The sequence below is a fragment of the Macrobrachium nipponense genome, chromosome 3 (genome assembly GCF_015104395.2).
Source record: "Macrobrachium nipponense isolate FS-2020 chromosome 3, ASM1510439v2, whole genome shotgun sequence".
Lineage (NCBI taxonomy): Eukaryota > Metazoa > Arthropoda > Malacostraca > Decapoda > Palaemonidae > Macrobrachium > Macrobrachium nipponense.
In genome coordinates, this window is record NC_087202.1 from 117,914,229 (window position 1) to 117,924,664 (window position 10,436).

Sequence of the window (10,436 nt, forward strand, 5' to 3'; positions counted from 1 at the left end):
ACATATATTTGCCGGTTATTTGGGTTGGTTTGGATTTCCATTTGGCTGAGATTTTGGCTGGTTTCATGGTCGACATTGGCTGGTTGGTAGTGGTGTCATCTGGGAACCCTGGCTGGTAACCATACGTTGAGTTACAGAAAAGCATTTACCTAATTTGTTTATTAAACATGTTATGTGAATTCTAGTGTTTATTCCTTTTCCTTTTTCCATAGTATTTGTATAATAACTGTTTTGAAATATCCCCACCTAATCATTTCACCATATATAACTTGAAATATTATGTTATAATTGAGGACAGATATAGAACTCAGTTTTAGGACGTTTCGATACCTACCTACCTACCTGTTACGTGAAATTGCACATTGCGTTGCATATTACATACACACTCCCTATATCATTAATACACAAGTCAATCCCTCCCCTTTCCAGTATTCACGACTGGCTCTTTACGTTACACCATTTACAATGCATTTCTCACCGATACCAATACCTAGATTAAAGTTTGCCATTATTATTATAAAACCTACATTTAAATATATTCCATTATACAGTTTTACAGACATTACAATTTACACCTCCCTTCCAGTTTCCTTACTATTATGCAGTTATGTATGGTTACTTTTAACATTTTACACTACTTCCACACCCATCAAAGTTAGGTTTATATGTCATTTTACCTACTGGGGGCTGAATCCCCTCCCCCCATTAGGCAACATACCCTACTAGGTTTAGTTTGTTATATGTTGGTTTACCTACTAGTTTTACTTCCTTGAAGGGGGTTACCCGGTTAGGCTAGGTTGGTTAGTTCTTCAAGGGTGGATACCGGGGGGGGGGGGGGGGGTGGTGGGGGGAGGGGGGGGGGGGGGGGGGGGTTTGGTTAGGTTATTCATTCTACTCGGTACCTACTAGGTTAGGTTTGGTTAGTTACATCCTTACTATGGTTAGGTTAGGCCTTTAAAAGGGGGTACGGGGGGCAAAGCCCCCATGGTTCAGGCAATATTCCCTACTAGGTTAGGTTAGGTTAGGTTACATTCCTTACTAGGTTAGGTTAGGCCTTTAAGGGGGGGTAGGGGCGGGGGGGCGAAGCCCCCTGGTCAGGCAATATTCCCTACTAGGTTATGTTAGGTTACATTCCCTACTAGGTTAGGTTAGGTTACCCGGTCAGGCAATATTTCCCTACTAGTTTAAGTTCCCTACTAGGTTAGGTTACGTTCCTTACTAGGTTAGGTTAGGCCTTTAAGGGGGGGTACCGGGGGGCGAAGCCCCCTTGATCAGGCAATACTATTCCCTACTAGGTTAGGTTAGGTTAGGTTACATTCCTCTACTTATTGGTTAGTTAGGCCTTAAAGGGGGGGTAAACGGGGGGGCGAAGCCCCCCTGGTCAGGGCAATATTCCCTACTAGGTTAGGGTTGGTTAGGTTACATTCCTTACTAGGTTAGGTTAGGCCTTTGAAGGGGGGGTACGGGGGGGGGGGCGAAGCCCCCCTGGTCAGGCAATGTTGCCCTAAATGTGCATACTTAGATGGATATGGGGATGATTGCAGAGATCTGCATCAAAAATATGTAAAAACCTAAAAGAAGGAAAAAGGATGTAAGTTCGACAAAAATGCAAATATATAGCACCCTGTAGCCATGAATCATATCAAATAAATAACCAACCAAGTAATAAAATCCAAAATAAGAAAGAAATAACAAATAAAGAGAGAAATCAAGAATATCAGGTAAAAGAGAAAAGCAAACCACCAATGAGATATGCAGAGGTGTCAGCAAAGAATTTCAAAGCATCAGCTCCGAAATTCTACTCAAGAGATAATAACTGTATTTATTATGCAAGAGGATATTGCAGAAACGGAGAAAATTGCAGATTCAGACACAAAATGAATAATTATGATGAAGGAAGATCAAATATTATGGAAAAGTTGGATTTTTTAATGTCAGAATTTCTGGAAATGAAAAAAAGAACAACATACCAGAACAGGAAAGAGACATGGGAAAATCCTTATACTATCAGTATTAAATAAGGAGGAAAACACGCAAACCATCATAGTGATGAATGCGCAGGGTTTAGTTACGAGTAACTCAAAAAGAAAAATAGAGTACTTAGAAGAACTAACCCAAAATGAAAAGAAAATAGATATAATGAATATAAGTGAAACCTGGTATTCCCAAGAGACTGGGAATGATGATCAAATAAAAGGGTTCCAAACTTATAGATCAGATAGAAAAAATAGGAATCAAGGGGGAACCGCAATATATAAGAAAGACAAAAAACAAGGAAAAATATATGAGAAATATAGTAACTCAGAATGTGAACTAATAGCGGTAGAATTTGAATCTGAAAAATTGATGAACATAGTAAAATATAGACTCCTAATACTAAAGAGTTTGACTTAATAATTGAAAAATTGATGATATATGTATCAAATCACAAGGACTGGACTATTCTCCTATCTGGAGACTTCAACTTTCCTTTCGAAGAATGGAAAGAACGAATAGGAGATTGTGGTTGTACTTATACATATAAAAAAGAGAGTATAGTAGTGCAGAAGATAAGAGGCAATTTGAAAAGCTATTAGATATGCTACTAGAATACAACATTCAACAAATAAATCACCTGCCAACAAGAAAGGAAAATACTTTAGACCTAGTATTTGTGAACGAGATGAATTATGTTAAAGAAATAATAGTTTATAATGCGAGTATTTCAGACCATAATGTCATAGAATTAACAGTTCATTCCAAAGCAAGTGAAAATAGAGATAAGCAAGAAATGAAAAAGTGGGAAGGATATGGAAAATACACAACTTCTACAGTAAAAATATAAAATGGTCAAAATTATGAAGAATTAAACAAAGATTGGGATAACATTTTCGTAAGTGATGACATAAGGGTAAAATAACCGGAGATATTATATAAAATATTGGAGATAATAGTGGAAAAATATATACCGAAGAAGAAAAGTAAACATCATTCATGCATACCAAGAGACAGAAGAATCTTGTTCCAGAAAATCAGAAAGTGGAAAAAAGGTCTTGCAAAAGAAAAAAATGCATGGAAAGTTATAGACCTAAAAAGTAAGATAGAAAATGCAGAACAAAAGATTATACAATCAAAAGAAAATGAAAAACGGGACTTGGAAGAAAAAAACCCTAATAAATATCAAGCAAAACCCCAAACTATTATACTCATATGCGAAGAAGATGATAAAAGAAGAATAGAAATAGGCCCTCTGAGAATTGAAGGGATTAACGAATTGTGAAAAAAAAGGAAATTTGCAACATACTGGCAGAACGATATAAGAGAGAATTCACCCCCTAAAGAATAGATAATGAAGATAATGATATAGAAGTAAGGGATGAAAATAGTGAATATTTAGCTGACATAGATATTAATGAAGCTGATATTGTGCAGGCTATTAATGAAATTAAAAATGGAGCTGCTGCAGGGCCTGATGGAATTCCTGCTATTTTGTTAAAGAAAGTAGTTCATTCTATCGCAAAGCCACTTGCAATATTATTAAGACAAAGTGTAGATACAGGCAAGAAATATATGATGGAGCACAAATTAGCGTATATTACCCCTACTTTCAAAAGTGGATCAAGACTAGAGGCAAGTAATTATAGGCCTGTGAGTCTAACATCACATAATAAGAAAGTGTGAAAGGGTAATGAAGAAAAATATTATGAAACATTTAATAAAAAATAATTTGTTTAATAAAGGCAGAAACCATGGTTTCGTACCCGGAAAAGTACACCAAACCCAACTGTTAGTCCACCGTGAAAACATATTCCAAAAATATGAAAAGCGGAAATGAACAGATGTGGTTTCATTTAGACTTTGCAAAAAGCTTTTGATAAAGTAGACCATAAATATATTGAGGCGAAGAAAATTAGAAAAACACAATATCGTGGATAAAGTAGGAGATGGATTAAAAGAATTTTTATCACACAGAAAAACAGATAGTTATTGCAAACGACGCGAAATCGGATGAAGCCAAGGTAATATCCGGTGTGCCGCAAGGTACGGTGTTAGCTGCAATACTGTTTGTTATTATGATTGAAGACCATAGACAATAATGTTAAGGATTCGGTAGTGAGTAGTTTCGCAGATGACACAAGAATAAGTAGAGAAATTACTTGTGATGAAGATAGGAACGCTCTACAAAGAGACCTTAACAAGTATATGATTGGGCAGAGGTAAATAGGATGGTATTTAACTCTGATAAATTTGAATCAATAAATTATGGAGACAGAGAAAGAAAGCTATGCATATAAGGGACCTAATAATGAGACCATCACAAATAAGGAAGCAGTTAAAGACCTTGGTGTGATGATGAATAGGAACATGTTATGCAATGATCAAATAGCAACTCTGTTGGCAAAAGTAAAGCAAAAATGGGAATGTTGTTACGGCACTTCAAACAAGAAAAGCTGACACATGATTATGCTTTATAAAACATATGTTCGTAGTCCACTTGAATATTGCAATATGATATGGTACCCACACTATCAAAAGGATATTGCACAAATAGAGAGTGTACAAAGGTCCTTTTACAGCTAGAATAGAAGAAGTTAAGGACCTAGACTACTGGGAAAGACTACAATTCTTAAAATTATATAGTCTGAAAGGAGAAGAGAACGCTACATGATAATTCAGGCATGGAAACAGATAGAAGAATAGCAGAAAATATCATGGAACTAAAAATATCAGAAAGAGCAAGCAGAGGTAGATTAATAGTGCCCAAAAATATACAGGAAAAATAAGGAAAGCACACAGGACATTAATCCACTACGCACCAGCATCGATAATGCAGCGTCTATTCAATGCGTTGCCAGCTCATCTGAGGAATATATCAGGAGTGAGCGTAGATGTGTTTAAGAATAACTCGACAAAATATCTGAAACTGCATGCCCAGACCATCCAAGATTGGAAGATGCAAAATATACCGGAAGATGTACTAGCAACTCTCTGGTAGACATTAGAGGTCCTCACACTGAGGGACCTTGGGCAACCCAGACAAGATGTAAGGTTGTAAGGTAAGGTTAGGTTAGGTTAAGTTGGTTGAGGTTACATTTCCTTACTAGTTAGGTTAGGCCCTTAAGGGGGGTTAATGGGGGGCGAAGCCCCCTGGTCAGGCAATATTCCCCTAACTAGGTTAGTAGGCCTTTAAGGGGGTACGGGGGCGAAGCCCCCCCCTGGTCAGGCAATATTCCCTACTAGGTTTAGGTTAGGCCTTTAAGGGCCTTTAACGGGTACGGGGGGCGAAGCCCCCTGTCAGGCAATATTCCATACTAGGTTAAGTTCCCTACTAAGTAAGGTTACATCCCCTGCTAGGTATTGGTTGGTTTGGTTCTTTAAGGGGGGTTACAGCAGGTCCAACCCACCCCACTGGTCAGGCAACATCCCCTACAAGTTTAATTAGTTTTGTTATATGCTAACCTATGTTTAATTTGGTATTTTGTATTTATATAACAACTATAGGGCCCTATTACACATTTACCACCCAGGACTTAAATCCCACCCCCTCCTGGGCCCGTTATATATGTATTTGTATTAATTCATATTTTGAACCCATCCCACATTTACATTTAGTTCCTTAACTACCCATTTACTTTTATTACCCTTAACATTGCCAACTTATCTTGTTAAGTGCTTGTTCATTTACCTCAGCCCCACCCTGCTTCAACCAATAGCATCAAAGCATTTTTACTACTCCACCCCACCCACCTCTCCTACCCTTGTTTTCTACGGTCTGGCCTCTGCCACTCTTAACTGTAGAACTCCCAACACTGTTGAATCTGCCGCCATGACCATCCACTGCTGCATCAACTCACGCTCGCCCCAGCCCCTCACCAGGAACTCTTTGCCAACTTCATGTAACAATTGTTACACGAGTTACAAAGATTTCTCTGCCTTTTAACTCAGGTAATTATGATCGGACCTATCGGGTTTTTTTGCCAGGACCACGGCCTCCCTGAGAAAGCAGGTATTTTTGCCCCATTGCAGTTACACAAAGATTTTTTCTACCTATTACTCAGGTAATTATGAACGGCTGGTCTGTTTAATGCCAGGACCACGGCCCTCCTGGAGGAAGGCAGCGGTCTTATTTTGCCCCCATTGTGGGAATGAGTGCCGCCTAGATCTGCAAAAGAGGTGCTTTAGGTAAATACCTTACGAATAGTTTGTTGGATTCTACATGTAACCGTGATATGACCCGGCCCTAGATTAATGGCAATATCATATTACACCTATAACATTTATGACCTACTCCATATTTTCATGTTTATAATTGGTATTTTTCCCTCCACGTTTACCTTTAGGTGTGACCGGTCTTATCGACCGCATAGTAAGAAAGCGAAGAAACGCTGTTCTTACTACTTTTCCTTGTTTAAGGGCACTTGGTTCTCTGGGTCCCACCTTGATGTTGAGACAGTTCTGTTCTTCGCATACCTGTATGCGAGTGATTTTTTTTCTTACAAGGTTGCGAGAACAGAACTTGGACTGTCAGACTCAACAATTAATGATTGGGCCAGCTTCTCCCGGGAAGTAAGTATTTTGCTTATCCCCTCACCATTTTCCATTCCTACCCCCTCCTTCTCCCCCCCTCCCTCTCTCTCATACACAACCTGCCTTGTATTATTATGAAATTTACCCTACTTAATTATTTACCCCTAACACTGACTTTTATTTCAGGTCATAGTTAATTGGTGCTTCCAACAGAAGCAGCAAATAGGTGGGCCCGGCACAATTGTTGAAATCGATGAGGCGAAGTTTGGGAGAAGAAAATACAACGTAGGTCGCCTCATCGAAGGCCAGTGGGTATTCGGTGGTATCTGCAGGCAGACCCGGGAGTTTTTCGTTGTTCCCGTACCCGACAGGACGAGTGGGACTCTGCTTGCAGTTATCAAAGAATACATTGTGCCGGGTACCACTATTATTTCTGACTGTTGGAGGGCTTATGACTGCCTGCGAGATGAAGGTTATGTCCACTTGACAGTCAACCACTCGATGAACTTTGTGGACCCAGAAACCGGTGCCCATACTAATACTATCGAGAGGAGGTGGAGGGAACTCCGGCAGTCGACTCCAAGATATGGGAGGAGAATGTATAACTTCGTCGGGTACTTGGCTGTTGCTTATTTCAAGCTGCATTTTGAGGAACCCAAGACCTGCCTCCACGCATTCTTAAAGGCAGCTGCTGCTTTGTACCCTCTACCCCTTTAAGGTAAGGTCCAAACATTATTCTTAATTATTATTTTTTAGGTAAGTGAGTGTTAGGCTTTCGCCGAAAGTTGCGTCAAGGTATGTTACTATTCAGTGGGGTGCTGCTAAGACAACTCGTACCTTCCACCTTAACCCCCCCCTTAGTGAACATATGGCTCCGTGGTGGTTGGGAAATTTAAACATGGCAGCTGTGTTTACATTTCCTTCACTGTAACGAATACTTGGTACCTTCCTATAGGACCGTTCTTCGGTGACTTAGACTATGGCAATTGACATTTTCTATGTTATTTTAGTTGCTTTACAAGGGTTGTAAGGAATATTTTTTTCGTTTGGTTGGAACTAAACTTTAATATACCTTTGAGTTTGGTGCGGCTATTATGTAACTTTCAAAGGTCAATTACTGCTTAGTTACAGCCGGCCGAATGGATATTACTTTTAAATCTTGTACAGTAACTAAAATAACATAGGAATCAGTCAATTGCCATAGTCTAAGCCACCGCGGATTGCTTCTGTAGAAATACCCCAAAAAGTAAATAATAAAGATATATATGTGCATTATGATTATACCAATTACATGAAGAGCTGATAATCTGCATGAATAAATGTAAACTGTTCTGCAAGAAAGTTGAGTAAAGCAATTAGTATTTACAATAGGTACGAAACTCAAGATGTCGTGACGTCATACCTAATACAGGACTTGAAAGAACGTTCTAATTCCAAAAAATAATTACTTAAATTTGAGTCAGAATCGAGTTACTTTTTCAATAACGAACATTTTCAAATTAATCATCATAAATATGTAAAATATTGATGTTTTACTATTTATTTAAAAAATTATCGAAGTGCACGCTTCGTCGTCGTCTTCTACAAAACAGTTGTTTACTCGGTGAAGAAAAGTTTTCCGTTTGTTGTGATAAAAGTGCCCCAGCGTCTGTGGGCACAAGTGGTGTGCGGATTTATCATAGGAAATGGTTAGTTTATTGACACAAGCGAATCCGTAAACATCGAGATGGCGTCAATCTTCTAAATACTTCGAGTTGTAAGTAAAAATGTTGAACGCGTTTTGGTGAGATTTGCAGTACGTTTGAGACCGTTTTCACTACCCTCTGTTTAAATCGTAAAATTTGGCCTTAATTTCTAACTTTGGAGAAAATACTTAGTTCGAAAGGAGAGTAGAGGTCTTTAGCTCCGTTTCTCACCAACAAGTCGCGACTGATGCCCATCTCCGATGTCAGAACGCGTTATAATGTACTTTTTTTGGGATTGTACACGCTGATCGAACATGGTCCACTCTGGACCCTACGGTTATTTACCCTATTGGATTTAAAAACTGCCTTGAAAACATACTATTTTACGAAGAGCGTCATATGCTTATTTTAGTTCGTATGGGGCTTTCATACATCACATTATGTTGACGAAACTTCAATCTTTTGAATGGTATGCTTAGAGTTGTAATTGTATTCTTGTTTCACCAATTAAATATCGTGTGAATAAGACCCGTCCAGCGTGATAAAGGTTGGTAGTCAGTGATGTTTTACCCTAAGTACTTTTTCAGAGGGTGGACATCCGTGACCGTCGGTGTGATGGGCCAGTCCATGCGGTTGTTTACCCTTGTAACCCAATTAGCTTGGCCTAATCCCTAGCTTGTTTGTATGGTGTTTTTAAAGTTGCACGGAACCAGTAGTTAGCTACCTATTTAGCAACGGGATCAACGACTTCACGTGACTTCCTAACAACGTCGAGAGTGAACTTTTATCACCAGAAATACCCGAAAGGTTAACCTAACCTAAGAGCTACCTATAGTGGTCTAGCCTACCAGGACCGTTTTACCTACGGTAGACCTAGGTACCTATCACATTTATAGGAACTGATGCTAAGAACCGTCAACACATCCCCTGACCTATCTCATTCTACATGATCACAGTCTAACAGTAGGGTTGGCTAGATGACCCACTGAGTAGTATCCTCAGATAGCTTTGGGGGGGGGGGGGGGGGGGGGGATTTGGGGGGGGGGGGGGGGGGGGGGAAGGATTAGGTACGTCTCGCCTGGCTCGTGTCATTGCTTCTCAATTCATGATTCCCTTTCAATTGCGAACATTTGTGATCTCACTCGCCGAACGCTGTCACCGTTCACTCTACAACAAAAATAGGGATATGTGAAATGCGCCACCTGATCAATGCTGACTTACTAGCAACAGTACTTACGGTGGTTTGATTCAGAAAATAAACTTCTTGTTTACTGCTCTACTGCAACCCTCAATAAACTACAAATGCCCGGAAGAGTGTTTACGCACTGTTGCCAGTTCTTAAAAATGGATAACCCCTTATCACCAGGTTGACGTGGACACCGATGCATATTATTCTTTATTCATTCTCTTATTTTCTTATTTATATAGTTTTTTTTATTTAAAATGGAATTTTATCTCTGCATTGGTTAGTTTTAAAATTTTCATCTGAAGAAAACTGCGGAGGATTTTAAAATATGAGCTATTTCTATAGATAGCTAGATTCCAGTAGCGCGACCGTCCTACAGCTGTAGCTATTATCATCTCTGTTGGTTGAAAAGAGGACGGTAGGTACGGCACTAGCCCGAGCCAACATTATACCAGTCTAATATAATCCTAGAGCCTTAGATGATCTTATTCTAAACCAAACCCACCGTCGGGTACCAAATTCCTTAATTTCGTAGGTAATTTATATATTTCTAATCAGGTTATATGGAAAAAGAAATAAGCAATGCAGAATATTCAAAACAAGAAATTTGTTTGCCTGTTGCAATTTGGCCAGACTTAATTGTTCAGTTTTAGTTTTCTGTAAAAAAAAAAGAAAAAAAACTATTGAAATGGCCATTTGTCTGTCCGTCCGCATTTTTCCCGTCCGTTCTCAAATCTTAAAACGACTGAGGCTATAGAGGACTGCAAATTGGTATGTTGATCATCCACTCTCTAATCATCAAACATATCAAATTGCAGCTCTCTCGCCTTAGTAGTTTTTATTCTATTTAATGATAGATCGTGCGTCTGTACGTCACCGCTGTAGGCGATAACAACACAGGCTACCACTGGGTTGTGGCTGAAAGTTTCATGGACTATGGCTGAGAGTGTCATACATCATTAAACGACAGAAAACTCGATTGCGCTGACGAAACTTCGGCGTATTTTTTACTTGTTAATCTTCTGATCTCTCTACTGATTATGCGCGATTTTCTTCTA

At 39.2% G+C, this 10,436-nt stretch overlaps 1 protein-coding gene across 1 annotated transcript in view; it reads right to left on the minus strand.

Moving 5' to 3' along the window:
- The window catches only part of LOC135222000 (trithorax group protein osa-like), a gene marked incomplete in the record, with an annotated part of 406,131 nt that extends 396,584 nt beyond the window's left edge, over positions 1 to 9,547 (minus strand). Inside the window, 1 exon segment of the mRNA XM_064260109.1 lies at positions 9,430 to 9,547.
- Between the last annotated feature and the right edge of the window lie 889 nt (positions 9,548 to 10,436).